At 49.4% G+C, this 27,538-nt stretch overlaps 1 pseudogene; it reads right to left on the reverse strand.

Moving 5' to 3' along the window:
* Nucleotides 1-3,229: 3,229 nt before the first annotated feature.
* LOC116967571 overlaps nucleotides 3,230-27,538 on the reverse strand; it is a 39,184-nt pseudogene continuing 14,875 nt past the window's right edge.

Here is a 27,538-nt window from a genome sequence, read left to right on the forward strand (position 1 = left end):
GCACGCACGCACGCACGCACGCACGCACGCACGCACGCACACACACACACACACACACACACACACACACACACACACACACACACATATATATGTATACATACTTATCCTTGAATTATTTCGTGTATTTTAGATTAACGCCCCCTTGAATAGTGATTTGTTTATCAATCCCACCTGCAGATAAACTTGCCTTAGTAACATTAAAGCGGTGATGTCTAATACGTACAGGCAGATATGTAGTTGAACGTACCATCAATGTCTTCCAAATGGTCTTGTTTCAATATAAATCAGGCATCACCGAAAGACACAGCAGAGTAAACACAGCCCAATCTCAAATACAGTGATCATTGGGAGATTGTTCAACGCACAAAGCATTCATCTACTCCTAATGCACAGAATTTTCATTTGATGTTTTCTTTATTGCAAAAGGCACTTTTATAATAATAATAATTTATATATCATGCACCACCGAAAGACAGAGCCTAATTCCTCACCATTACAGATAAGCAAAGGTCCTGTAAGCCTTTCGACTTAATTTATATTTTTACGATTGCCCTTTGTCCCTTGGCAGCAGGGAACGGTATCTGACTGTAGAAGACGAAAGTGAGTATCATTTCCACATGCTCAGTTTCATTTTTCTTTAAAGCACAGAATTATAATAACACATGAAGAGGACTTAACCATTTTTAAGCAATTTACCTATCCCCATCCCTTGCTGTCCTCTTGACGCTTTGCAATTCATCATTGCACAGCAAGGGATAGGGATAAGGATAGGTAGATTGCTCCTTCTTCTTGCGTTTGAGGCAGCAGAAGTCTGGAGCAGGATGCTGCCACCCGGTTCAAAATCCGTCAGTGGCCGCCTTAAACGGGCGCATTATCAGGGTTGGCGCCAAGCTGTCTCTGTTCGTTGTCGTTCGCCCGGCTGAGGTAAGTTGACAAGGCTCACCACGGGGAGGTCGACAACATGAGTCCCCGGTAGATTGCTTAAAACGATTAAAGTCCTCTTCATGTGATATTATAATATTGTGGCTAAAATAAAGTTGAGACTGAGTATGTGGAATCCCCCACCCCCCGAATTCCCGCACTATCCTCTCCCTGCCCCATCCCTTTGCCTCTCCCATGCCTCTCCCACCCCCCCCCCCACCCCCGCCCTAGATTTGCCCAACCCCCTCGCCCTTCCCCCTATGCCCCCATCCATCGATTTCCCACCCCCTATTAGTCTGCAGAGCCAAAAGAGATGGGGGAGATATTGAACAATTTATTTTCTTCGGTATTCACCAAAGAGAAGGATATCGAATTAAGTGAGGTAAGAGAAACAAGCAGATTAGCTATGGAAACTATGAGATTCAAAGAAGAAGAAGGACTGACACGTTGGAATCAATTAAAAGTGGATAAGACTCCAGGTCCTGCCAGGATATTCCCTACGACATTGAGGGCAGTTAGTGTGGAAATAGCAGGGGCTATGACAGAAATATTTCAAATGCCATTAGAAACGGGAATAGTTCCGGAGGATTGGCGTACTGCGCATGTTGTTCCATTGTTTAAAAAGGATTCTAAGAGTAAACCTAGCAATCATAGACCTGTTAGTTTGACTTCAGTGCTGGGCAAATTAATGGAAAGGTAACTGAGAGATAAAATATGTAAGCATCTGGATAAACATCGTTTGATTAGGAACAGTCAACATGGATTTGTGCCTGGAAGGTCATGTTTGAGTAATCTTCTTGAATTTTATCAAAAGGTTACTCGTGAAATTGATGAGGGTAAAGCAGTGGATGTTGTCTATATGGACTTTAGTAAGGCCTTTGAAAAGGTTCCTCATGGAAGATTGGTTAAGAAGGTTCAATTGTTGGGTATTAATGCAGGAGTAGCAAGATGAATTCAACAGTGGCTGAATGGGAGATGCCAGAGAGTAATGGTGGATGGCTGTTTGTCAGGTTGGAGGCCAGTGACTAGTGGGGTGCCTCAGCGATCTGTGCTGGGTCCAGTGTTGTTTGTCATGTACATCAATGATCTGGATGATGGTGTATGCAGATGATACTAAGATAGGTGGTGTCGTGGATAATGAAGTAGATTTTCAAAGTCTGCAGAGAGATTTAGGCCATTTGGAAGATTGGGCTGAAAGATGGCAGATGGAGTTTAATGCTTATAAGTGTGAGGTGCTACATCTTGGCAGGACAAACCAAAATAGGACGTACATGGTAAATGGTAGTGATTTGAGGAATGCAGTTGAACAGAGGGATCTAGAAATAACTGTGCATAGTTCCCAGAATGTGGAATCACATGTAGATAGGGTGGTAAATAAAGTTTATGGTGTGATAGCCTTGAGAAAGAGCATTGAGTTGGGATGTAATGTTAAAATTGTACAAGGCATTGGTGAGACCAATTATGGAGTATGGTGTACAATTTTGGTCGCCAAATTATAGGAAGGATGTCAACAAAATAGAGAGAGTTCAGAGGAGATTTACTAGAATGTTGCCTGGGTTTCAGCAACTAAGTTACAGAGAAAGGTTGAATGTTAGGTCTTTATTATTTGGAGCGCAGAAGGTTAAGGGGACTTGATAGAGGTCTTTCAAATGATGAGAGGGATAGACAGAGTTGACGTGGATAAGTTTTTCCCATTGCGAGTAGGGAAGATTCAAACAAGAGGACATGACTTCAGAATTAAGGGACAGAAGTTTAGGGGTAACATGCGGGGGGACTTCTTTATTCAGAGAGTGGTAGCTGTGTGGAAATGAGCTTCCAGTGGAGGTGGTGGAGGTAGGTTCGATTTTACCATTTAAAAATAAATTGGATATGTATATGGATGGGAAAGGAATGGAGGGTTATGTTCTGAGTGCAGGTAGACGGGACTAAGGGAAAATAAGTGTTCGGCATGGACTTGTAGGGCATGGATGGCCTTTTTCCATGCTGTAATTGTTATATGGTTTATATGGTTATATGGTTTATATTAGTCAGTTTCGCACTGATATGACCGCCTCATGCTAGACATTTATGTGGCAATCGTTCTTCTGCTGCCAGCCAGCGTCTCTCATTCCCATATGGAGAAAATGTCCTCGGGATTTTCCAAAGACAAGCAGATAGACTTCCACATGGAATTTTTTTTAAAAATAAATTTATTTTTGAAATTACAATGCTGAAATTACCTACTTTCTAAATCTAAAGTTGCTCTATCGCATAAATGTGGCATTTGATTAAACATTTTAATTTTAAGATATTGCGTCTACTACTCTCATTCCTCCTCTGCCCTTTCGAGTTCGGTGGAATCCAGGGCCACCTCTTGGTAATCCTTCTCCAGCGACGCCATGTCCTCCCTCGCGTCCTGGAACTCCCCTTCCTCCAGCCCCTCGCCGACGTACCAGTGAACAAAGGCCCGCTTGGCGTACATCTTGTCGAACTTCAGGTCCAGGCGGGTCCAGGAGATGGCGATGGCGGTGGTGTTGCTCAGCATGCAGAGGGCGCGTTGTACCTTGGCCACGTCGCCCCCAGGCACCACCGTCGGGGGCTGGTAGTTGATGCCCACCTGCGGGGGTAGGGAAAGTGTGGATATTCAATTTCACTTCCTGGGCCCATGTGAACAAGCGAGCTCCTCCCAACCCATCCCGAAATGGCGGCGCTGTTAACAGCTGCGGCTCGCCTGCAGTCCGTCTGTCTTTACTTTTTTCTGTTGTTTTTTTTGTCTTGTTTTTGTTAAGTTTTAGTTTGTTGGATTGTGTTAGAGGGGGGGGGGCGGGAATGCGACTTTTTCGTGTCGTATCCCCCTTCTCTGCCTCCGTCTACGCTGAGGCCTAATGGCGGAGCTGGCGGCCTCCAACCTGCGACCGACCCCGAGGCTCCGGAGGCAGAGCCAGCCAGGACTCACCAACGAGAGGCTGGCCGTTTTCGGGGCTGAGGCAGCGGTGGCCCGACTTGCTGGTGCGGCGTTCTGGCTTTCGGCGGCGGCCTCGAGCTGATGCAGCGGGGCTCGGAGCTGAGACTGCGGTGGATGCTTAATTTGTGTTTATTGTATGTTTTGTTTTTATTGATTCTGTGTATGACTGCAGGCAACATAATTTCGATCAGGCCGAAAGGTCTGAATGACAATAAAGGAGTCTAATCTAATCTAATCTAATCTTCGCAGTGTGAACCACGTGTTTTGGGGTGCACTGCAAAGCCTCTGTTCCCCGGGCGAGCGCGCTGGAAAGGGAAATGTGTCAATTAAGAGATTATCCCAATTCTTTACTTCTTCCCCTATCAGAAGGTCAATGTTACCTGGATTATTTTTACAGATCGATTACCGGATAGCAAGAGATACTTCGGCCCACCGTCTCCAGGCACATGCATTCCTACAAATCTACCGACTCTCTTCCATCCCCTGCGCCCGCATTAGGACAGGATGGCTCCTGCGATTGGTAGGACCCGATGAGAACGTCCCCATAGGATGACAACATAGTGTTGGGGCGTTGAGTAGTGAGGGCACAGTGGTGAAAGAGGGGGAGGTCCTTGTTCAATTATTGTCGATCAATACAGTGACATCTACTTAGCATTTCTAGCTGTGCCGTTTACCTGAGGTATCTGACAAACATAGCCAATGCCCTCCTCCACCGGGTGTACACGATGTTGTCTCAACCCCTTCACTTACCTTGAACCCGGTTGGACACCAGTCCACGAACTGGATGCTGCGCTTGCTCTTGATGGTGGCGATGGCGGCGTTGACGTCCTTGGGCACCACGTCCCCACGGTACAACATGCAGCACGACATGTACTTGCCCTGGCGAGGGTCGCACTTCACCATCTGGTTGGCCGGCTCGAAGCGGGCATTGGTTATTTCGGGGACCGACATTTGCTCGTGGTAAGCCTTCTCGGCCGAGATCAGGGGCGCGTAGGTGGCGAGCGGGAAATGGATGCGCGGGTAGGGGACCAGGTTGGTTTGGAACTCAGTCAGGTCCACGTTGAGGGCGCCGTCGAAGCGCAGCGAGGCGGTGATGGACGACACTATCTGCGCGATCAGGCGGTTGAGGTTGGTGTAGGTGGGGCGCTCGATGTCCAGGTTCCGCCGACACACGTCGTAAATTGCCTCGTTGTCCACCATGAAGGCGCAGTCGGAATGCTCCAGGGTGCAGTGGGTTTCCAGCACCGCGTTGTAGGGCTCGACCACGGCGGTGGAGATCTGCGGCTCCGGGTAGACGGAAAATGTAAAATGACTTGCTTGTCACACAAAGTCTTTTACTAGTTAACTTTATTATAAGCACTACATACACTATGCACTAGCTGTCCGTGGTGATCACTGGAGCTAGAGAGCGAGCTGGAGGTGGGGAAGCTACAATTATACAAGAGACAATGGGGAGTGGTTAGTAGTGGTGAGGTCACTATGTTAAAGGAGCATGCACTGATCTACATCCTTCCTCTTGGAAACAAAAGCATTGCACTTGCACAGAGCGACCACGGCTCATACGCTAGAATTAGAAACCGCGCAGGGAACAGTTAAAACATATCATGATACAGGCTACTCAAACACCCCGTAACGGACAGGCTGCTTGACCAACCGCCCAGAGCGGGTGCGCAACCTGCCTTCCCCCTCAACCGCAGGAGCCGCAGGGACGGGGGCAGGGACAGAGACGGGCGATCCGGGTGAAAGCGCCCAGGGGAACGAGGAGAACGGGGAGGCGAAACAGGTACACTCGCAGGCGAGGCAGGAGAAGGAGGCTGGCGTGAGCGGGGCACAGAGAGCTGAGAGGGCAGTTTCCGGGGCATGCGAGGAGTGACAGGGGCAGGAGGAGTTTCGGGCAGGGGGGAAGGTACAGGCGGTGAAAACGGGTCTGCGGGAGGCGGAGCAGGCTCGTTGACAAGCAGCAGGCGCTGGCGGGACCGACGTTACACGGTGCCCTCGTAGTCAACCAGGTATGACCGGGGAGAGTCAGCATTGCCAACGACAACGGCCAGCCGGTGGTGACCGGAGGGGGACTGTATCCGGACAACCTGGCCCGGGAACAGACGGGGAAGGAGACGGGACGACTTGTCAAAGGAGTGCTTCTTGATGGCCTGTTTCTCGATGATGCGCTCCTTGACAGCGGCAGGGCTCCGGACCGTGGGCTTGAGGGATTGCTGAGAGACCGGGAGAGGAGAGCGAGTGGTGCGGGACATGTGGCGCTGGCTAGGCGAACCGAGTGCGGGATCCCGGGAAATGTTGCGGAGGTTGAGGAGGGCAAGGTAGAAGTCAGAATGATAAAGCCGACAATGTTCCAGCAGCTCCTTGGCGCTGCGGACAGCGCACTCCGCAAGGCCATTGCTTTGCGGGTACTCGGGGCTGCTGGTGATGTGGCGAATGTTCCAACGGGCGGCGAAGGCACGGAACTCTGCGCTTGAAAACTGGCTGCCGTTGTCGGATTGGAGAGTCACCGGGGACCCAAAGGTTGAAAAGTGGCGGCGAAGCTTCCCGATGACGGCAGCAGACGTGAGGGAAAGCAGCTGGTCCACCTCGAACCAGCTGGAGTAGGAGTCCACCAGGACCAGGAAGTGTTTGCCACGCCATTCGAATATGTCAGTGGCGACAGCCATCCACGGCAACTCGGGAGCCGGCTGCTGCATGAGAGGTTGGCGCTGTTGATGAGGCAGGAGACTGTTGCAGGCAGCGCAGGCGGGGAGCCTGTCCGGATGTCGTGAGCCATGCGCACCACGACCTTGTGACCCTTCACCACCGTTGTGCAGCACCAATTCATCCCGAACCAGGAAGTAGGGCACGGCACCAGCCGGCAGGGAAGAGCGTCGGTCAGGCCAGCCACGGCGGATGACGCCCGCAAGCTTTTGCAGGGCAGGATCAGCGGCAGTGTGTTTGACCAGGGACTGCATCTGCTGGGAAGGAACAATGTTAACGTTCAGTACCATCAGGTCAGACGATTCGTATGGATGGCGGGCAACGGAAGGGAGCGGCGCACGGGACAATGTGTCGGCCACGAACATATCCTTGCCCTTGCGGTACACAATCTGGAACGTGAAACGCTGGAGCTGCAGCATCATCCGCTGCAAACGGGAAGAGGCAACATGGATGGGCTTGTTCAAGATAGATACCAGCGGCTGGAGGTCAGTTTCAATGGTGAAGGTGTTGCCCAGAATGTAGTCCTTGAATTTGGAGCAGGCGAACACCACGGCAAGGAGCTCCTTCTCGATCTGAGCGTAGCGCTGCTCAGCAGGGGTCATGGTGCGAGAAGCATAGGAAACAGGCAGCTGCTGGTCGTCATGGAGCTGCAGGCAGGCGGCACCGAGGCCGAACTGAGATGCATCGCATGAGGACAATTGGTCTGTTTAGATCGAAGAACTTGAGAGTCGGGGTGCGTGCGAGCTTGGACTTCAGGGCCACGAATGCTGACTGGTGATGCGGGAGCCAGACCCAGGCATTGTCCTTCTTGATCAGCTCCCTCAGGGGAGCACTCAGTTCGCTGAGGTCGGGTATGAACTTCCCCAGGTAGTTGACCATGCCCAGAAAGCGCTGCAGGCCGGGCACGTCGGTGGAAGCGGGCATTTCGGTGACCGCTGCCGTCTTCTGGGGGTCTGGCTTTAGACCCCCGGCCGTGAAAACGTGGCCTACCTAAGTGACTTCCGGAACGCGGAACCGACACTTCTTCGGGTTGAGTTTGAGATTGATCTCACGAGCCCTGTCCAGGACTTGGCGGAGGTGCAGGTCGTGCTCAGTGACGTCCCTCCCGTACACCAGGATGCCATCCACGATGATACCGCACGGCAACCCGGCAAACAGCTGTTCCATGGTGCGCTGGAAAACCTCGCTTGCTGAGTTGATCCCAAAAGGCATGCGGAGAAAACGGAACCTGCCGAAGGGTGTGATAAAGGTGGTCAGGAAGGAGGAACGTTCATCCAGAGGGGTCTGCCAGAAGGAGCTCTTGGCATCTAGGACCGAGAAGACTGTGGCCGGACCGACCTGTGCAGCGACGTCCTCCACTGTCCGCATGGGGTAGTGCGGGCGCTTGATGGCAAGGTTCAGGTCTTTCGGGTTAATGCAGATCCTGATCTCGCTCTTGTCATTCTTGGCAGCGACGACCATGGTGGAGACCCACCGGGTGCGAGCACTCACCTCCTTGAGGATGCCCATGGCCACCATGTCACGTAGTGTGGACTCCACGCGGCCCTTCATGGCAAAAGAGACGCGGTGGGCCGGTCTAATCACCTGGTTGACCCCCGGGTCAACAACGATTTTGTAAGCACAGGGCAATTTGCCCAGAACGTCATCAAAACGGTCGGGGTACTCGCTCAGGGGGTCCATGGGGGCCTGCACCAGGTGGATGTCGCGGTGGAAAGAGACCAAGCCAAAGTCCTGGCATGCACGGGCGCCCAGCAGGGTGACGTTTTCAGAATCCAGCAGGAGAAAAGTGAGGAGCCGAGAGGTCTCAAGAACTGTACAGATAAACGTGGCCTTCCCCACAGGGACCAGAACACCTCGCCCATAGGCATGAAGGCGGGAGTCATCGGGAGTAACCCTCTCCCCAGATCTTATCTGCTTGAAGAGGCTAACAGACATAACATTGGCAAAAGCACCAGTATCGACCTTCGCAGGGTAGGAGTGGCCATTCACCATAACATGTACAGAGGGATCCATTATCAATGCAGGTGCACCCAAAAGCGAAAACACAGTTGAATCACCATGGGAGGAGCTCGTATCAGAGTCAGGGGGTTCATCCGACTGGTACTGGGAACCAGGCGCGCTACCAGAGTCCACAAGGTTGTTTAGACTCCTTCTTGGAGCAGGGACAGGTTTCCCACGGGATCGACATGCTGCAGAAAAGCGGTTCAGCTTCCCGCAGGAATGACAAGTTTTACCCTGCGCTGGGCAAACGTTGAATTGGTGGGAAGAGAAATTGCAATTTGGGCAGCGACGGGGGGTGACCTTAGCGGGCGCAGCGGCGGTGCCCTGGCGTGGCGGGCCATTGATCCGCCGGCGGCCAGCAGCACCGGTGAAGTTGATGTCCTGGAACACCGGTTGATATACGGAGCCAACAGCAGAGGCCATGCGAGCGGCATGCATAGCTTAGCGTTAGATCAGGCTTCATCAGGAACTCGTCACGCAGCTTAGAGTTCAGGAGACCGTTGACCAGGACATCCCTGATCATTTCGTCCGGGGTTATCGTTTCAAGGCGGCACCGCCGAGCCATATGACGCAAAGAGGCAATGAAATCGTAAATATGCTCACCGGGAATCTGACGCCTTTGGGAGAACTTAAAGCGCTCGATAATGTTATTGGTAGGGATATCGCAGAGGGCAGTGAATTTAGCCATGAGACATACCGGGTCGCGACGGTCTTCACCAGGGGCGAACTCGAACGAGGCATAGTGTTCCATGGCCTCCGGACCAGCCAGGTTGAGGAGCAGGTGAGCCTGTACAGCAGGAGTGGCATCAGGATGAGCGATTGCAATATAGTGTTCATAGTCGCGCTGGAAGACAGTCCAGCGGTGGACGATGTCCGACTCAAAAACGAGCGTGTCGGGACGACGACACGAGTTGGACATGATAAAAAACACAACTGGGGGACACAACTGGGATAAAGCAAATAATAAAAATAAAGCCGATGAACAGGAGATGCGAGTCTACCGCTGTGACACTATGTAAAATGACTTGCTTGTCACACAAAGTATTTTACTAGATAACTTTATTATAAGCACTACACACACTATGCACTAGCTGGTCGTGGTCATCACTGGAGCTAGAGAGCGAGCTGGAGGTGGGGAAGCTACAATTATACAAGAGACAATGGGGAGTGGTTAGTAGTGGTGAGGTCACTATGTTAAAGGAGCATGCACTGATCTACAGAAAACTCCAGCTTAGATTTCTTGCCGTAGTCGACGGAGAGTCTCTCCATGAGGAGGGACGTGAAGCCCGAGTCGGTGCCGCCGCCAAAACTGTGGAAGTTGAGGAACCCCTGCAGTCCAGTGCATTGGTCAGCCTGTAGGGGGAGAAACGCGGAAATTGTCAATGGAAACCCGCATATGACGTTCGTGAGCTACCTAGTTACCATTACGGTTGGGCATAAGTGGATGGCTTTGGGGAGAACGAATTAAATTGTTCTTTCTCTTCCACTCAACACTTTACATAGAGAGCAAAATGGCAGTCGGATCTCATTTCATTTCTTTGCATTGGGCCCGACCCAACTGTCGAAATGGCTTTCGAAAGTCTTAGGTATAATTGGCATCCCACGAGTGAATGCGAGGGCCCTAAGTTTGTTCTGACGTGTAAATAAAGTTCGGGTTAGGTCTCATTCGGTGTGTACAATACATTTCCGGTTGCAGTCTTCGGTGAATGCCGTGGCGGCTTGGATGAAGTTGCAGAAGAGGATTACTAGAAAGAATGCTTCACAAATTAGAGAATATTACAATACAATACAATACAATACAATACGGTTTAAATCGTCACATTGCACATAAAGTGCAAGTGAAATGAATTTGCCAGCAGCGGTACAATGAAAAAGAACACACTAAATCACAATAAGAATTTAACACCAACATCCACCACAGCATTCATCACTCTGGTGGAAGGCACAACATTTGGCCAGTCCTCCTCCATTTCCCCCCGTGGTCGGGACCTCAACCCTCCGCAGCCGTCGCTGCGGGCAACTAGATGAATGAAAGTCAAGGTAAGTCCTGAATCGGTGCCTCCCCCACGGGAGACCGCGGTTTCAGGTTGGTGTAGGCCGCACGCCAGCGGTCGGTGATTTAATGTTCGCGCCGCAGTCAGAAGCGCCGCATACCGCAGGTCCGGCAGTCGAAGTCGAAGCTCCCCTCCAGGGATCCCCAGCGAGGTACCCCGCTCCCGATGGTAAGTCCATGCCGCGCCCGCAGTAGAAGTTGGCCGCGGGCCGGCAGTTGGAGTGGAAGGTTCTTCCGCTCCCTGGTCCCCAACGAGGGATCCCAGGCTGCAGACGTCGCGCTGGCCGGAACTCTGCAGACCGCGGCCCCAAGCTGCCGCGGGCCAGTGAACGGAGCGCTCCCCTCCGGCGAGCCCTAGCGAGGGCTCGCCCGCTTCACGCCGAGAATCCGCGCTGCGCCCGCAGCTGAAGCCCCGGTTGAAAGAAACGGGCATGCTGCTAGCAGGGCTGCCGACATGCAGCGCCCCCACCGACACTAACATTACATAATTAACACTATTCGCTCTCAGGCATAGCCCCGCTAGACAGCAGATGAGCAGGATCCAGCATGAAGGAGCACTAGCGGCAGACTACAGATGAACGACATCCAATGCTTGGCCTGACACAATTTCCGGGCCGACTAGTGTCGAGGTAAAGTGGTCTTCACTGTGCGACGCCGCTTGAGGCTGGCATTACAACAAGTTAAGCACGAGCCTCCATATGGGGTGATAGAATATCCACTCTATCTCCCTCAAATACCATGGGACTAACGGCAAGTGATTAACTCCCACCTGGTGCACACACAAGTTGGGCCAGATGGAAATGCCTCAATCGATTGAGAACTGGTGTTGGCAGTGTCTAAGTGTTCCTGAACAAGTAGGAGTTTAACTCCAACTATGTCACCTCCGAATGTGGTATTGAACCGCAAAGAACGGAACATCTACTGAAATGGCCTCAACTGCATAAACGATGTACAGCTGCCGATCTCGCTGCATCTAATGAAGATGCCGAGAAGTGTGTTCATCTCTGACTGAACAATATCTAATCTTGTGATGTAGACTGGATAAGAAGAAGCTCTCATGAGAGGTCGGACACATGTGGACTATGTTCTCTGAAACATGCACGGTCGAGGGGAGACGTGATAGAACTGCATAAAATATATGAAAGGCGGGGGTAGGAATCGTTTTTTCAGAACCAATTTCCCATGTTGAAAATGTCAAGGTAGAAGGGTCATGGTTTCAAGGTATGGTCAGAGCACAATAGAAATACTCAGGGTGCTCCCGGATAGGAAGCTCCCTGGTGTGCGGTGATAGTGAAGGGATTCTGTGAGATTCTATTGCGAATCAACTTACCACCTTCCGGATACGATCCAGGATTAAGTCCACGATCTCCTTGCCGATGGAGCAGTGGCCTCTGGCGTAGTTATTGGCCGCGTCCTCCTTGCCGGTGATGAGCTGCTCCGGGTGGAAGAGCTGCCGGTAGGTGCCGGTCCGCACCTCTTCTGCAGGGGGAGGGGAGCAGAAAATAGAGAATTAACCTGCGCTACACATACCGCCCTCCACGAATGTCAGGATAGGATTTGTGATAATGCAGAACCTATCAGTATTCATTTCCTGCGGCCTGGCCAATCACCGTGGGACGTGCTTGCCCGCCCCCGTCTCGCTGAAGAAGGTGTTGAAGGAGTCGTCGCCGCCCCCGATGGTCTTGTCGCTGGGCATCTGTCCATCCGGCTGGATCCCGTGCTCCAGGCAATACAGCTCCCAGCAAGCGTTGCCGATCTGGCACCCGGCCTGGCCGATGTGGATTGAAATACATTCCCGCTGGCGGCGAAGAGAAATAAAAGACGATAATATTTACAAATACAGATTATTGACACCAGATGGACTGGGGCCGTAACAGATGACGGATCACTTATCCCTTCCCAATTGTAATAGATATTTTCGGAGATCTGTTACAATTGACACCCCGTCCGCCAATAAATGCACATGTATAAACAACAAAACACACGATGAATATTTGTGGAAGACACCATCGATGAGGGCAAGGTACAGCTGCGGATGAGGAACTAATGTGTCCTTGTTCTACTTTGATGTTATCTCGGTTAGCGACACCTCCGCCCAATGTGTGAATGGAACATCCGATCAACAGATAGAACCGGACGTGAAATTTGATTGGTGAGCGCTCCGCTATGTAGCCATCGCCTCCCACCAATCGGATGCCCGGTTCGATGGAACGCGGCGGCGTTGGTGGTTCTGTCACGTGGGCTCACCATCCTCTCTCTCTGTTGTCACGGCGGTCGATGGCGGATGTCGCCACTCGCCCTACTTATACCGCGGCCCGGCTCAACAAGAACGGCCACTGATTGGCCTCGCGGGACAATTGACCCGCGGTTGGCCTGAGACATGGTAGTAAACAAAACCCGGCGGATTGTCCGCGGTAATGTTCGTCACAAGTGAGCTGAAATTTCGTTCAGAACGAAAGGTCTGAATGACAAATAAATTCAATTCAATTCTGAGGAATAGCACTTAGCAACGAGCAGATGAGCAGAGGTGTGTGTACCTCCCATCAGCGAACATCTGCCAGCCACCAACCCCTCTCCCAACACGCCCATCTGCATCCAAAGCAACGGGTGGGATTACATGGCACAGAAACGGGCCTTTTGGCCCGCCCCTCTTATCCTGACTATCGCACCCACGCTATTCCCATGCGCGCGCATTCCCACTTCTTCCTTCTAACGTCGGGCAGAAGATATTAAACCTTGTAAGCCCGTACGACCAGATTCGGGGCAGATTTCGCCCCGCTGTTATCAGCCACTTGACCTCTTATAAGATAAAGGATTTATTCTCGATCGTCCAATCTATATTGTTGCGGACCTTGCATCTTGTTATCTGCTCTTACTCAGCAGCTTTAACATTAAGATCTGCACGCCCTTCAGCTTTTCGTTTCCACTACCTGGTGTACTCATGTACATGATGACCTGTTGTACTCATGGACAGTAGACTATAATCTGAATGGTGGCCGATTAGGAAAAGGGGATGTGAGATATAGATGTGTGCTCACAATCACGACACTTTCTGAGACAAAGTCAGACAAAGAAGTTATTTATTATCAAATTCAAATTCTGCAGATTTGGGTGTCTCTCACTATCGCCCCCTAGAGACACCCCGAGGATGGGGATGCTCTCTATTTTTATTCATTTCAGTTTACAATTGTCACACCCTCATCCCACCCCTTTGGGCACCTTCCAATCAGAGCACTAAGGTTTACATTCCCACGAGAGCGTCCCAAAACGCCTCCCGACGTCAAAGTTACCTCCCACAACATGCATCGCATGTGCATTTAAATGAAGCATCTTGTCATACTGGGCGTTGTCTTCATATTCATGTTCCTCATCACGTCTGCGCATTAGAGCGTTACCTCGAGTCCTTTTCCACTCTGCCTTAGTTCCCTTAAAGGCTTCTGCTGAAGTTTTTATCTGTTAATTCACAGCCTTGAAAGTCTCTGCCTGTTCTTTTATTGTTACGATCCTGCCCAGCGCTTTTCTGGTGTCTATGCTAAAAGCTCACTAATATTCTATCAGCTATTTTTCAGAGTTCTAGTCTAAATCAACCATCCCTTTTAACCCTTTCCTCACAGGGAGATGCAACGAGACCCGGGCGTCATGGTACACCAGTCATTGAAAGTAGACATGCAGGTGCAGCAGGCAGTGAAGAAAGCGAATGGTATGTTAGCATGCATAGCAGAACGATTTGCGTATAAGAGCAGGGGGGTTCTATTGCAGTTGTACAGGGTCTTGGTGAGACCACACCTGGCGTATTGCGTACAGTTTTGGTCTCATAATCTGGGGAAAGACATTCTTTCCATAGAGGGAGTACAGAGAAGGTTCACTAGACGGATGCCTGGGATGGCAGGACTTTCATATGAAGAAAGACTGGATAGACTCGGCTTGTACTCGCCAGCATTTAGAAGATTGAGGGGGGATATTATAGAAACTTGCAAACTTCTTAAGGGGTTGGACAGGCTAGATGCAGGAAGATTATTCCCGATGTTGGGGAAGTCCAGAACAAGGGGTCACAGTTAAAGTATAAGGGGGAAGACTTTTAGGACCGAGATGGGAAAAAACATTTTTCACACAGAGAGTGGTGAATCTGTGGAATTCACTGCCACAGAAGGTAGTTGAGGCCACTTCATTGGCTATATTTAAGAGGAAGTTAGATGTGGCCCTTGTGGCTAAAGGGATCAGGGGGTATGGAGAGAAGGCAGGTACAGGATACTGAGTTGGATGAGCAGCCATGATCATATTGAATGGCGGTGCAGGCTCGAAGGGCCGAATGACCTACTCCTGTACCTATTTCTATGTTTCTATGTTCCTATGATCGGATGCGGTATAGTATGGTACTTTATTGGTCACATGTACCGAGGTACAATGAAATTGATGTCTGTATCCAGTTCAGTACATGTATCACAAGATCAAGAATAGCCTGCAAACCAAAGCTTTTCATTGTATCTCGGTGTACGTGTCCATGTCAACGACAGACGGCACAATGGGCTAAGTGTTCGGCTGGCAACCGGAAGGTAGCCGGTTCGAATCCCGCTTGGAGTGCATACTGTCGTTGTGTCCTTGGGCAAGACACTTCACCCACCTTTGCCTGTGTGTGAATGTGTGTGAATGTGTGTGAGTGATTGGCGGTGGTCGGAGGGGCCGTAGGCGCAGATTGGCAGCCACGCTTCCGTCAGTCTGCCCAGGACAGCTGTGGCTCCAGAAGTAGCTTACCACCACCGAGTGTGACTGAGGAGTGAATGAATAATGCGATGTAAAGCGCCTTGAGTATTAGAAAGGCGCTATATAAATCCCATCCATTATTATTATTATTATTGCCACTACGATGGGGTACAATTCTTAATATAAACCCTGTCTCCTTCTCTTATCATTTGTCCATCGCTATCGTCTTCCCCCCTTAACTTCCTGCGCTCCGTGGACAGCAAACTCAGTCTTTCCGGTCTTTCCCCCGTCACTAAACATTCCATTCCAGGCAACATCCTGACGAAACTTCGCTACATCCTCTCCAGTGCAGGCAAGTCCTCCCTATCATGTGGATACCAGAATCTTAAACCCGCTGGAAAACCCACACATGAGACATCCAGACACGATACCCCGGCAATCAGGCCAAACGTGTCACGTTCCTAAGGAGTGGGAGAAGCAGGGACTGTAATGCCCCTATCCCACTTAGGAAACCTGAACGGAAACCTCTCGAGACTTTACGCCCCACCCAAGGTTTCCGTGCGGTTCCCGGAGGTTGCAGGTGGTTGCCGGACGTTGCAGGTAGTGTAAGCAGGTAGAGAGACTGACAAAAACCTCCGGGAACCTACTGGAACCGCACGGAAACCTTGGGTGGGGCTCAACGTCTCCAGAGGTTTCCGTTCAGGTTTCTTAAGTGGGACAGGGACATTACATACTTTAGGAAGTGTGAGATCGAGCACTCGATTAGCCGGGTCAGAGAAGGCAACGGAACGACGTAATAGAGTCGTTCAACCGTACAGCACGCACACACGCTCTTCGGCCAACCTTGTCCATGCCGATCAGGTTATATTACTGGGCTAGTCCCACCTGCCTGTATTTAGCCCATATCCCTCGCACCTTTACCAGTTCATATATCTGTCCAAATGTTTAAAAACAATCTTACCTCCACCCGCTCCATTCGCTTCTTCCGGCAGCTCGTTCCGGACTCGCACTACCCTTTAAGTGAGAAACTGCCCTTCACTAATCTCGCTCCTCTTAACGGAAGACTATTCCCTCTAATTTGTGAGTCCACTATCCTATGAAGAAACAATGGGTCACTTTATCCACATCCACCGTGATCTAATACACCACAATAATGCCATTCATTAAATAGAATATACCTCCCAGACTATCTCATATCTCGCTTTAACCGAGGAGCGCAGATCCGAATCACAGACGTGGCAGGAAGTAGGATTAGCAAATGACCCGACTACTTCACGCGCGGCTTGGACACAATGTGTTCAATAACTCGCTGAGGCCGGATTTTTTAATCAAACGATTCACCCCTTATTGGCATGTTGTTTCCCATGTCGATAAGGGATGACCTCTAGTCCTAGACTGCCCCAATAGTGGAAACGTCCTCTCCACATCGACCCTCTCCTTTCACTATTCTGCATGTTTCAATGAGGTCCCCCCTCATGTTTCTCCGCAGATACTGCCTTGCCCATTGACTTCCCCCAGCATTTTGTGTTTCGCTGAAGATTTTAACACCGGTTAGACAGTTGGTATATTTCAGTGCGGAAATGTTAATGACAAAAATACTCAAAAAATGTGTTTTAAGGCAGAGATAGATATATTATTGATTAGTACCGGTGACAGGGGTTACGACATGCTGTTTATACTTATATTTGTGTGTTTGCGTTAACCGACCCGTTAGGCTGCAGCAAGGGATCATTTAATTGTTCCGTTGCCCGTGCATAGGACCATTAAACACACTTGGTTCGTGTTCTACAACTCTTATCGTCCCCCCCCCCCCCCCCCCCCCACACCTGGATCGTGCTATTGCATTGTTATTTCTTAAACACCACCTAGTCAGTCGCATCTCTAGAGAGGCCTAAAAACATCAATGACCAGATGACGAGAAAGTAGGAAGCAAAAAGTATGTCGACTCGTCCAATTTAGCGCCATTATCAGGATACGGTATTTGGTAAATTTGGTAGCTACACAAGCTTCTAAATATATAGCTGGTACAATATGTACCAAAGCAGGATATTGCAGCAGTAAATGGAAGAGTCTTTAGGGAGTCAGCATTATCCAGCGATCTGCCCTCCCCACTCTCATTTGTGAAGCAGAGCATCGACCCAAAATATCAACAATTCCATTTCCTCGGTTATGCTGCTCAATTTGCTGAATTCCTCCAGCCGTTTGAGGAAGAACATTCTTGCTATTGAGGGACGGAACGTAGGTTTACAAAGTTAATTCCCGGTATGGCGGGACTGTCATGTGCAGAGAAAATGGAGCTGGGCTTGTATACTCTGGAGTTCAGAAGGATGAAAGGGTTTGTTATTGAAACATTTAAGATTATTAAGTGTTTGGACACGCTAGAGGCAGGAAACATGTTCCCGATGTTGGGGGAGTCCACACCAGGGGCCACAGTTTAAGGATAAGGAGTGTGAGATATAAATGTGAATGCTCACAATCACAATGCTAGAGACAAATTCATAGAGACAAGTCTTTTATTTGCAACTCTGCAGAATCGGGTGTCTCTCTCCCTTGAGAAACACAGAGGATGGGAAAGTATCTTTCTTTTATCCACATCAGTTTACAATTGTCACACCTTTAACTCCTCCCCTTCGGGCTCCTTCCAATCAGAGCACTGAGGTTCACATTCTCACCAGAACGTCGCGTAACGTCCACAGCACCTCCCACATAATACATCGCATGTGCATTTAAATGAGACATCTTGTCATGATGGGTGTTGTCGTTATATTCATGTATCTTATTAAGCATGTGCATTACAGAGTAGTTCCTGCCCTTTCCCCTGGTTCTCGCAAAGGTTCCTGCCGGACTGCTTATCTTTTAATTCCCAGCCTTGAGATGTCACCACCTGTTCTTCTCCTGTTACTATCTAGCCTAGCGCAGTCGGGTGTTTGTGCTGAAAGCTCACTATTATCCTACCAGGTGTTTAGAAACCCGGTCCAGGAGGTGTCTACTCCAGAGTTCTCGGCCAATTCGATAGACAGGGAGGTGAGACCTGCTAGGGCTCTTGACACTGACCCATCCGGAGCAGTGTTGTTGGGGATGAAGGTGCAACATTATTCCCCAAACATTACACACACCCCTCCCTTCTCAGCCAGTAGCATGTCCAAGGCCATGCGCTTTTGCCAGGCCATCAGTTGTTCCGCTAATCCTTCAACTGCATCTCGAGTGTAATTTATAACGCGTTGTTGATTGTAGTACAAGTAGTTGATCCAGTCCACATTTTTATTAATTGTGGACCACCAGAAGAGTATGGACTCAAAGCCCGCAGCTATCTGGTTTCTGGTTTTGAATTCATCGGGTACCCCTCTTGGCACCCCTATCGCATCTATATAGATGTGTGTGTCGAATGATCCTTTCACCTTTCTCTTTTGTCGTCGGCTTCCTTCATTGAGTTCTACACCACGTTCTACTGCTATGGTGAAGGGCATCATCAGTTGTATGATGGTACAGGTTCCCGTCCATGACTCCGGTAACCGGGGCCACAGGGTATTATCCCCGCACCACCACCAGACATCGGCTCTACTGACTATCTGCTTTCTCAGCCAGGAGATATTGAACAGTACCCCCTGTTCCTCAGCCATTATGTTATACGTCTGATTGCAGTTGAGCACCACCCCCATTTCCCGTCCATCTGGGTTATATCTTGTATAGCACTCAAATCCTTCCTCCCCAAGAGGAATGGTAAATGGAGGAGGTCGAGGGTCTTTCCTTCGGCCCTTCGTATTGTTGTTGCTGGCCGGGAATAGGTAATGCTGACTCTGGCATATCGCATTCTTTGGCAGGATGGGATTCGTGAATAGCTGTAGTATACATAACATAGCTCCAGGTGTTATATCCCAATTCAGGGGAAATGGTACTGGGACCAGCTGAGGCCTAGCTCCGGCGCAGGCGTAGCAATTGGTCTGTTGCATACTTCTGCCGTATACTTCATCCAGGCATGCCAGGTGTTGGCTCCTTTTCCCCCTGTCGGTATTCCCTTCTCATACAATTGCCTTAATCCTGTTTCTCCTGCTACTATCATTATCTTCAATCCTTAGACTCATTTTCCGTGGTGACATTGCTGACTACTGGTGGTGCTGGTGTTGCCCCGGGATCCCTATTCTGACTGTCATCTATCTGGAACACTTTCCCCCTATCCTGGTATTTTACCATATCTCCATCCCGCTTCACTTCTATTTCAAACCTCAGGCATGCGTCCTTCCCTGTTTTATCTGCACATATCCAATACCTACCACTTTCCTGCATTTGAACACTGTGTATGCTTACATATACGCGTCCTGGCAATCTCTTGTTCGGGTTTTGATATACTTTCCACCTATCAGTTTGATAGGTGGTCCGATGACAGCCATATCTTGATGATGTGAACACCGCGTGCCAATCGTTACAGGGATGGGTGCATACATACATTCTATAGCCACACCATAATTTTCCTTTACATACATCAAATGGGATGGTGGTGGACATTATATTCTGTGGTATAGTGGTTTTTATGCGTGTTACATTACTCACAAGTTGGGTAACCACCCAACACACGATTCACCAGCACGAAATCTTCATTTTCCATGCGGGGTCTTGGTGAATACCAAAGTCAATGGTTCCTTCCCTTCGCGCACAGTCCACGCGCTGATATTGTCTGGTGTGGCCTCCACATGACCCTTAAATCGGCTTGCGTGTGTCCACCCTTTTCTTTTGTTCGTACTGCTGCCTCGGTGGTTAATAACACCAGGTAGGGTCCAGTCCACCTAGGTTGCAACTTTTCTTCTTTCCACGTTTTTATTAATACCCAGTCTCCAGCCTTGACTGAGTGAATCGGAAAGTCCAGTGGCGGGCTCTGGGCCAGTAATCCTTTAGTCTTTAGTTATGCAAGAGATTGGGATACTGACAGTAAATAGTTCCTTAGGAATACATCGTTCCCTGGTATTGTTGGGACCCCTTCTATCTTTCCTAAGTATGGGAGCCCGAATAACAGTTCATATGGTGATACCCCTATGTCTTTCCGAAGTGCCGCTCGGATTCTCAACAAGGATATCGGAAGGCACTTAGTTGAGGGGAGTCTCGCTTCCTCTATCAACTTGGTGATTTGCGTCTTCACGAGGAGGATGAGCCATCTTGGGGAACGGCTGCTAACCAGCAGCTGACCGGTCAATTCACTTATTTTATTAGTTTTTAGTGAATTTTGTCCTATGTTTGTTGGGGAATTTGACTTTTTTTATGTGGGGGGGAAGGGGGAAACTATTTCCTAGGTCCCTACCTGGTCGGTGAAGCAGCCTTTTCACCGGGCTGCACCGTCGACCCGTCCTTGCGGCCTACCAGCGGGAGTGAAGCGGCGTTTTCCTGGCGGGGACCGCCCAGCACCTTCAGCTTCGGTGGCGGCACAGCGCTGGAGCGCTATCGCGGAGCGGAGTGGGCGATGCCTTGCCTGGGTCGCAGCGCTGGGTCGCCGCGCTGGAGCTCCGGTATGCTGAGACCGCGTTGCTTGACTTGAATGAGCGTTGCTTGACTTTAAACGAAATTAGCATTTTCGCTGGATAGATCACGCCATAACGAACTTCAGAATGTCCATATAAAATACTGCTTGCCCTTTTAAACTCGCGTCTTTTTGCCAGAATTTCCCGAGGATAATCCCTGTTGAATCTTACGATATTATCAGCGAATGTAAGATTTTCTCCATAGGGTATCTTCTTTAATAGATTTTCCAAAGTTGAAATGTCTAGGAACTTTACGATAATTTGCCTTGGCGAAGCACTAACATGTTTTTGGAAGCGAGCCACTCGATGTGCCACATCTATCTTTGTTTTTTCTGGCAGGTTGATAACATCTTTAAGTAAATTAGTGATAAAATCACGCATTTGAAAGCCGTGTTCCGCACCCTCTTTAACTCCTATTATTCTCAGGTTTTGCCTTCTTGTTCTGGCCTCTAGATCTTGACATTTCTCATTCAGTTTATTCGTTAGCTCCCAATTCATATCGTGTTGTTTTTTCAAACTTGTTATTTCGTGGCTCATCTGTTCCATTTCACCCTCCTTCTCTTCCATCAATGTTTCCGTGTCTGTTAATTGCTTCAGCAGGGAGTCGTGTTTATTGTTATAATCTCTCTGCATACTTTCCAATTCCTTCGCCGTCCTCGTCTCCAAATCTTTAAACTGTTGGTTTAGGGCTACATAAAGCTATTTTACTTCGCCGCAGCTATTATCAATTTTCTTAGAAAGCTTGTCCACCATAGTGGAGAAGTTGTTCTGAATTGTAGAGTTCATTGTTGGCAAATTGCTTCTGAAGATATTTAGTAATGTCTTTAATAATATTAGCTCTTACCGTTTCTTCCCAGCTTTTCATTTCTTTCTCCTTTGTATCACTTCTCGCAGCCTTATCGCTTGTTGGTTGTTGAATCTCCAGCTCCTCTTCCAAACTTTCAAAAATGGGTTCAGGAGTGGTTTCAAGCTCATCCAGAGCTTTTTGGAGCTGGAGACTAATTGTAGTCTTCTTGGGTCCTCTTTGACCTCTTCTCTTTTTCATCCGATTTTTACCGATAAAATCGTTTTAAATCCCGAATCCACCGGCACCGTTTGATGCAATCAGTACCCTCGACGTTCAGCAATCCCGGTAAGAGTTTTTAAATCAATCCTGGCATGGGAGTCGACTTTCAACACGATTTGTCTAGAGGAGAGCTCAGTGCAGCTGCCTTCACTGCTTCATAGCAGCCACCGGAGGTCCTCCCCAAGATGTTTAACAGGACTATCGTGGCGTCCCTTACTTCCTCTTCTCTCTCTCCTGAGAAGACAAGGTCATCCACGTACTGTAATAGTTGCGTTTCCCCGTGACCTGGGAAATCATCCAGTACCTGTTCTAAAATTTGGCCCAATAGATTTGGTGATTCTGTAAAACCTTGAGGGAGCACCGCGTACCGGAATTGTTGCTTCCGCCCGGTGTTAGGGTTTTCCCACAAAGGCGAATTAGTCTCTACTCTCTGTTGCAAACGGACAGCTCCAGAAAGCGTTCTTTAAATCTACCACACTATACCATTTGTGGCTTGGGGGTATCCGTCCCATGATGGTGTAAGGGTTAGGTACTACCGGGTGTCGGGCTCGGACTACATTGTTCAGTCCCCTCAAGACCTGTACGAGTCTAAACGTCCCGTCGGTCTTTCTGACTGGTAGGATCGGAGTATTGTAGGGGGACATACATGGTTCCAATAACCCGTCCTTCAATAAATTCTCAATGATTGGTTGTAGGCCTTTTCGTCCCTCGGTCGAAATGGGGTATTGTCTTACTCGTACTATGTCTGCACCGTCCTTTAATGCTGTATGTAGAGGGGGTATTTGCAAACCTCCTCTGTTTCCTTCCTTGACCCATACTTGGTCATTAATTCTTTGCTCGTCCGCCTCTCTTAGAGTATACAGCTGAACCAATATCTTTCCCTCTACCGGTGCTGTGCCTATCCCCAATTGTATTTGTAAATCTCTGCCCATTACATTTACACCAGCCTGAGGTGCTAAGATCAGGTCCTCTACTGCCTCCCGGTGTCCATACCTTACATTTACTCCTCCTATCTCGGGAGCTACCATCACAGTTCCCCCTATCCCGGTAATTGTTATTCTCCCTTGTCCGGCCTCCATACCTGCTGGTACTTTGGTTACACATGATCGCTCCGCTCCTGAATCTACCATGAACACCATATCTTCTCCATGCGGTCCTATTTTTAAATTTACCAGAGGCTCCCTTCTAAAGTCCCCCGACCCCAGGAACGGGAACCCCCGACACCCCTATTCATTCTCCATCATACAATACGTGCGGGACTCCGCTACAAGCTCAGGGCACTCCCTTTTGAAGTGTCCTTCCTTATCAGAAAAATAACATCTTGAAGGACCCGTCCTCCAACCTTGTCCCGTACTCGTGTTTCCCCGGCCCCTGCCGTATCCTTCCCCCCGGCCCCTGCCGTATCCTTCTTCGCATCCCCCTCTTCTGCGGCCTCTGCCGCCTCCTCTACCTCTACCTCGGGAGTAACTCTCCCGCCATCCTGTACCTCCCTGTTCCTTGTCTACTACTCGCTTTACTGCCTGCAACATAATATTTGCCTTTCCCTTCTGTTTCTCCTCATCTCTCCGCACGTACACTTTCTGGGCCTCCGTCAGCAACTGAGGTAGTGGTTTCTCATTCCAATCATCCATCTTTTCCAACTTCGTCCTCACATCAGGCCAGGATTTGGTCACGAAATTGGCCCTAAGCAGTTGTTGTCCTGCTTCTGAGTCCGGATCTATTCCGGAATACTGTTGCATGTTCTTCCTGAGTCCTTGAAGGAACACTGTCGGCGCCTCATCTTTCAGCAGTCCATCTTCAAATGCTCGTTCGAAATTCTGTTCTTTGGGTACTGCCTCTCTTATCCCTTTTATAATTATATCCCGCAGGTCCTTCATATTCCCTCGCCCTGCTGCTGTTCCCTTGTCCCAATCTGGCTCTTGTACTGGGAATTTATCTGCCGCCGCCGCCGCCTCATTTTGCTGCCCTGGTGGCAGGTACTCCTGTTCCCACTTTTTCATTGCCGCTGCCCTAATCATTTGCCTCTCCTCTGATGTGAAAATATTTCCCATAATGACCATCAACTCATCCCATGTATAAGCGTTTGGCACAAGGAATTGATCTAACTGTTCCACCCGACCTAAAGGATCTTCAAGGAGGCTTTTCATCTCCTTCTTGAAGTTCCTTACCTCGGTACTGGTCCCGGGTTCAAATCCCAGACGAGCCCCCAAGCTTGTGAGATATAAATGTGAGTGCTCACAATCACAATGCTAGAGATAAATTCAGAGAAACAAGTCTTTTATTTGCAACTCTGCAGAATTGGGTGTCTCTCTCCCTTGAGACACACCCAGGATGGGAAAGTCTCTTTCTTTTGTCCACATCAGTTTACAATTGTCACACCTTTAACTCCTCCCCTTCGGGCTCCTTCCAATCAGATCACTGAGGTTCACATTCTCACCAGAACGCCCTGTAACGCCCATCGACGTCCAGGGCACCTCCTAGTCATACATCGCATGTGCATTTAAATGATACATCTTGTCATGATGGGTGTTGTCGTAATATTCATGTATCTTATTAAGCATGCGCAATACAGAGTAGCTCCTGCCCTTTCCCCTAGTTCTCACAAAGGTTCCTGCCGGACTGCTTATCTTTTTAATACCCAGCATTGAGATGTCACCACCTGTTGTTCTGCTGTTACTATCCAGCCTAGCGCAGTCGGGTGTTTGTGCTGAAAGCTCACTATTATCCTACCTCAGCTATTTCTCAGAGTCCTAGTCTAAATCAACTATCCCTATTAACCCTTTCCTCACAAGGGGCAAGTCATTTAGAACGGAGCGAGAGAGAGTGTGATGTATATAGTCAGTAGTATACGTTGTATTTTAGTCTTAGTAGTTCTCGGTAGTTTTGTATTTCGCTTTTAATTCTTTAAGGGGGATGTACATTAATGTCACTCAGAATGTGGCTCTGTCCACCAGAGACACAAGCAGAGAAGAGAGAGAGAGAGAGAGAGAGAGAGCAGAAGAGAGAGAGAGTGAGAGAGAGAGAGAGAGAGGAGAGCGAGAAGAGAGAAGAGCGAGAGAGAGAAGCGCAGAGACGAGAGATAGAGAGAGAGAGAGCGAGTAGAAGAGAGGCGAGAGAGGACCGATCTATCTCGAGAGAGATCTATATCTCTCTCTCTCTCGATCGAGATATCTGCTATCCTCTCTCTCTATCTTCTCTCTCTCTCTCTCTCTCTCTCTCTCTCCCTCTCCACACGTGTTTCTCTTGCCTATGGGTTCTAATCACCATGTGTGAGTGTGGCCATTCTTTCAACATCCCCTGCTTCTATTAGTCAGTTTCGCAGTGATATGACCTCGCCCTGATGGTAATTTCTGTCGCAACCGTCGTTCTGCCGCCAGCGAGCACCTCTCCGTCCCATACGGTGAAAATGTCCTCTGGATTTTCAAAGTTCAAGCGGATAGACTTCAAAATACATTATTTTGTCAAATACATTTATTTTCGGTATTACAATGCTTTCTTATTAAATCTACTTTCCAAATCTAACGTTGCTCTGTCGCATAAATGTGATATTTGACCAAACATTTTAATTTTAACCGATAGCGTCTACTCCTCTCCTTTCTCCTCTGCTCTTGCAAGGTCGGTGGAATCCAGGGCCACCTCTTGATAGTCCTTTTCCAGCGACGGCATGTCCTCCCGCGCGTCCTAGAACTCCCCTTCCTCCAGCCCATCTCCCACGTACCAGTGGACAAAGGCCCGCTTGGCGTACATCTTGTCGAACTTCAGGTCCTGGCGGGTCCAGGTCATGGCGATGGCGGTTGTGTTGCTCAGCATGCACCTTGGCCAGGTCGCCCCCCGGCACCACCGTCGGGGGCTGGTAGTTGATGCCCACCTTCGGGGGTGGGGAAAGTGCAGAAATTAGATATCCTTTCCTGGAACATGCGAGCTCGTCCCAACCCCTTCGAAGTGTAAACCCCGTGTTCTGTGTGAATTGAAGAGCTCCTGTTCCCCGGGCGAGGGCGCTGGAAAGGGGCACGTGGCAATTAAGTGGTGACCCCAATTCTTTACGTCCGCCCCTATCGAAGCTCAATGTTCCCTGCAGTCTTTTTACTGACCGATTACCTGGTAGAAAGTGGTACTTCGGCCCATCGTCTCCATGCTCGTGAATAACTTTAAATCAACCCACTCTCCTCCATCCCGAGCGCCCGCATCAGGACAGGATGTCTCCTGCAAATGTTGGGACAGGGCAAGAATATCCCCAGGGGATGACTACATAGCCTTGGGGTGATGAGAATGGAGGGCACCGTGGTGAGAGAGGGGGGGGGGTACTTGTTCAATTATTGTCAATGAATACAGTGACCTATTTACCATTTCTAGATGCGCAGTTTACCTGAGGTAGCGGACATATACAGCCAATGTACCCACTCCACCGGGTTCACACAGTTTTCTCAAAATCTTCACTTGTAGGGCTCGACCACGGCGGTGGAGATCTGCGACGCCGGGTAAACGGAAAACTCCAGCTTGAATTTCTTGCCGTAGTCGACGGAGAGTCTCTCCATGAGGAGGGAGATGAAGCCCGAGCCGGTGCCGCTGCCGAAACTGTGGACGATGAGGAACCCCTGCGGTCCGGTGCACTGGTCGGCCTAGGGTGGAAGTCAAGCGGAAATCATCAAATAGAAGACCGGATGTGACGTTACTGATGAACGCTATCAAGCTACATCTGAGGTTTAGCGCACGAAGATAGGGCTCGAGTGATTGCGCGACATAGTTATTCATAACCTATCCCAACATCTAAATGCTAATCTGGTTGGCAGTCAGGGCTGGGAGGGTTTGTCTATATTGCGTCGCCAGACGCGTGAACAATTCCCATCCACAATTCTGTCCAAATCACATCCGAAATTCGGAACGTTTATCGGCCTCCGACGTGTTACAGCAAGGGACATCTGAGCTAAATTTGGATTGACATGTCAATAAAGATATACAGCTCTGGAAAGTCTATGTTGAGAGCATTATGTGCTGTTCCGGTTGCTCCATTTATGGGAGGACGTGCGGACTTAGATGAGGGCGCAGATGCGTTTCTCTCGAATCATGTCCATGTTTGAGGCTTTTAGCAAAACAAAAAACCTGGATTGTTTTTGTTGTCGGAGACTTGATAGATATTTATTCAAATAATGTAATTCATGGAATCATGGAGTGATACTATATGGAAACAGGAATAGAGGATTTACGCGGATTGCTTGGCCAAATCAGGACGATTCATTTGGGAGGCCTGATAGATATTTATGCACATACGATATATATATACGTAGGGTACAATTTGTGAACCCTTTTCCTGAAGTATGGAAATATCACAGTGGATTGGGCAAGGCGTTAAAGTATGCTAAGTGCACAGGAAACCCAGTTCTCAGATGGCGTTTGGGACAGGAACACACTCTCGGAAGTTCCGTGGTAATACAAGAATTCTGGGAAGCTCCATTTGAATGTCCACCTACCGCCTTCCGTATGCGACCCAGCACCAGGTCCACGATCTCCTTGCCGACCGAGCAGTGTCCCCGGGCTTCGTTATTTGCCATGTCCTCCTTTCCGGTGATGAGCTGGTCGGGGTGGAAGAGCTGCCGGTAGGTGCCGGTGCACACCTCGTCTGCAGGGGAGGTAAGAGGGAA

Source organism: Amblyraja radiata, chromosome 40 (assembly GCF_010909765.2).
Source record: "Amblyraja radiata isolate CabotCenter1 chromosome 40, sAmbRad1.1.pri, whole genome shotgun sequence".
NCBI classification, from domain to species: Eukaryota; Metazoa; Chordata; class Chondrichthyes; order Rajiformes; family Rajidae; genus Amblyraja; species Amblyraja radiata.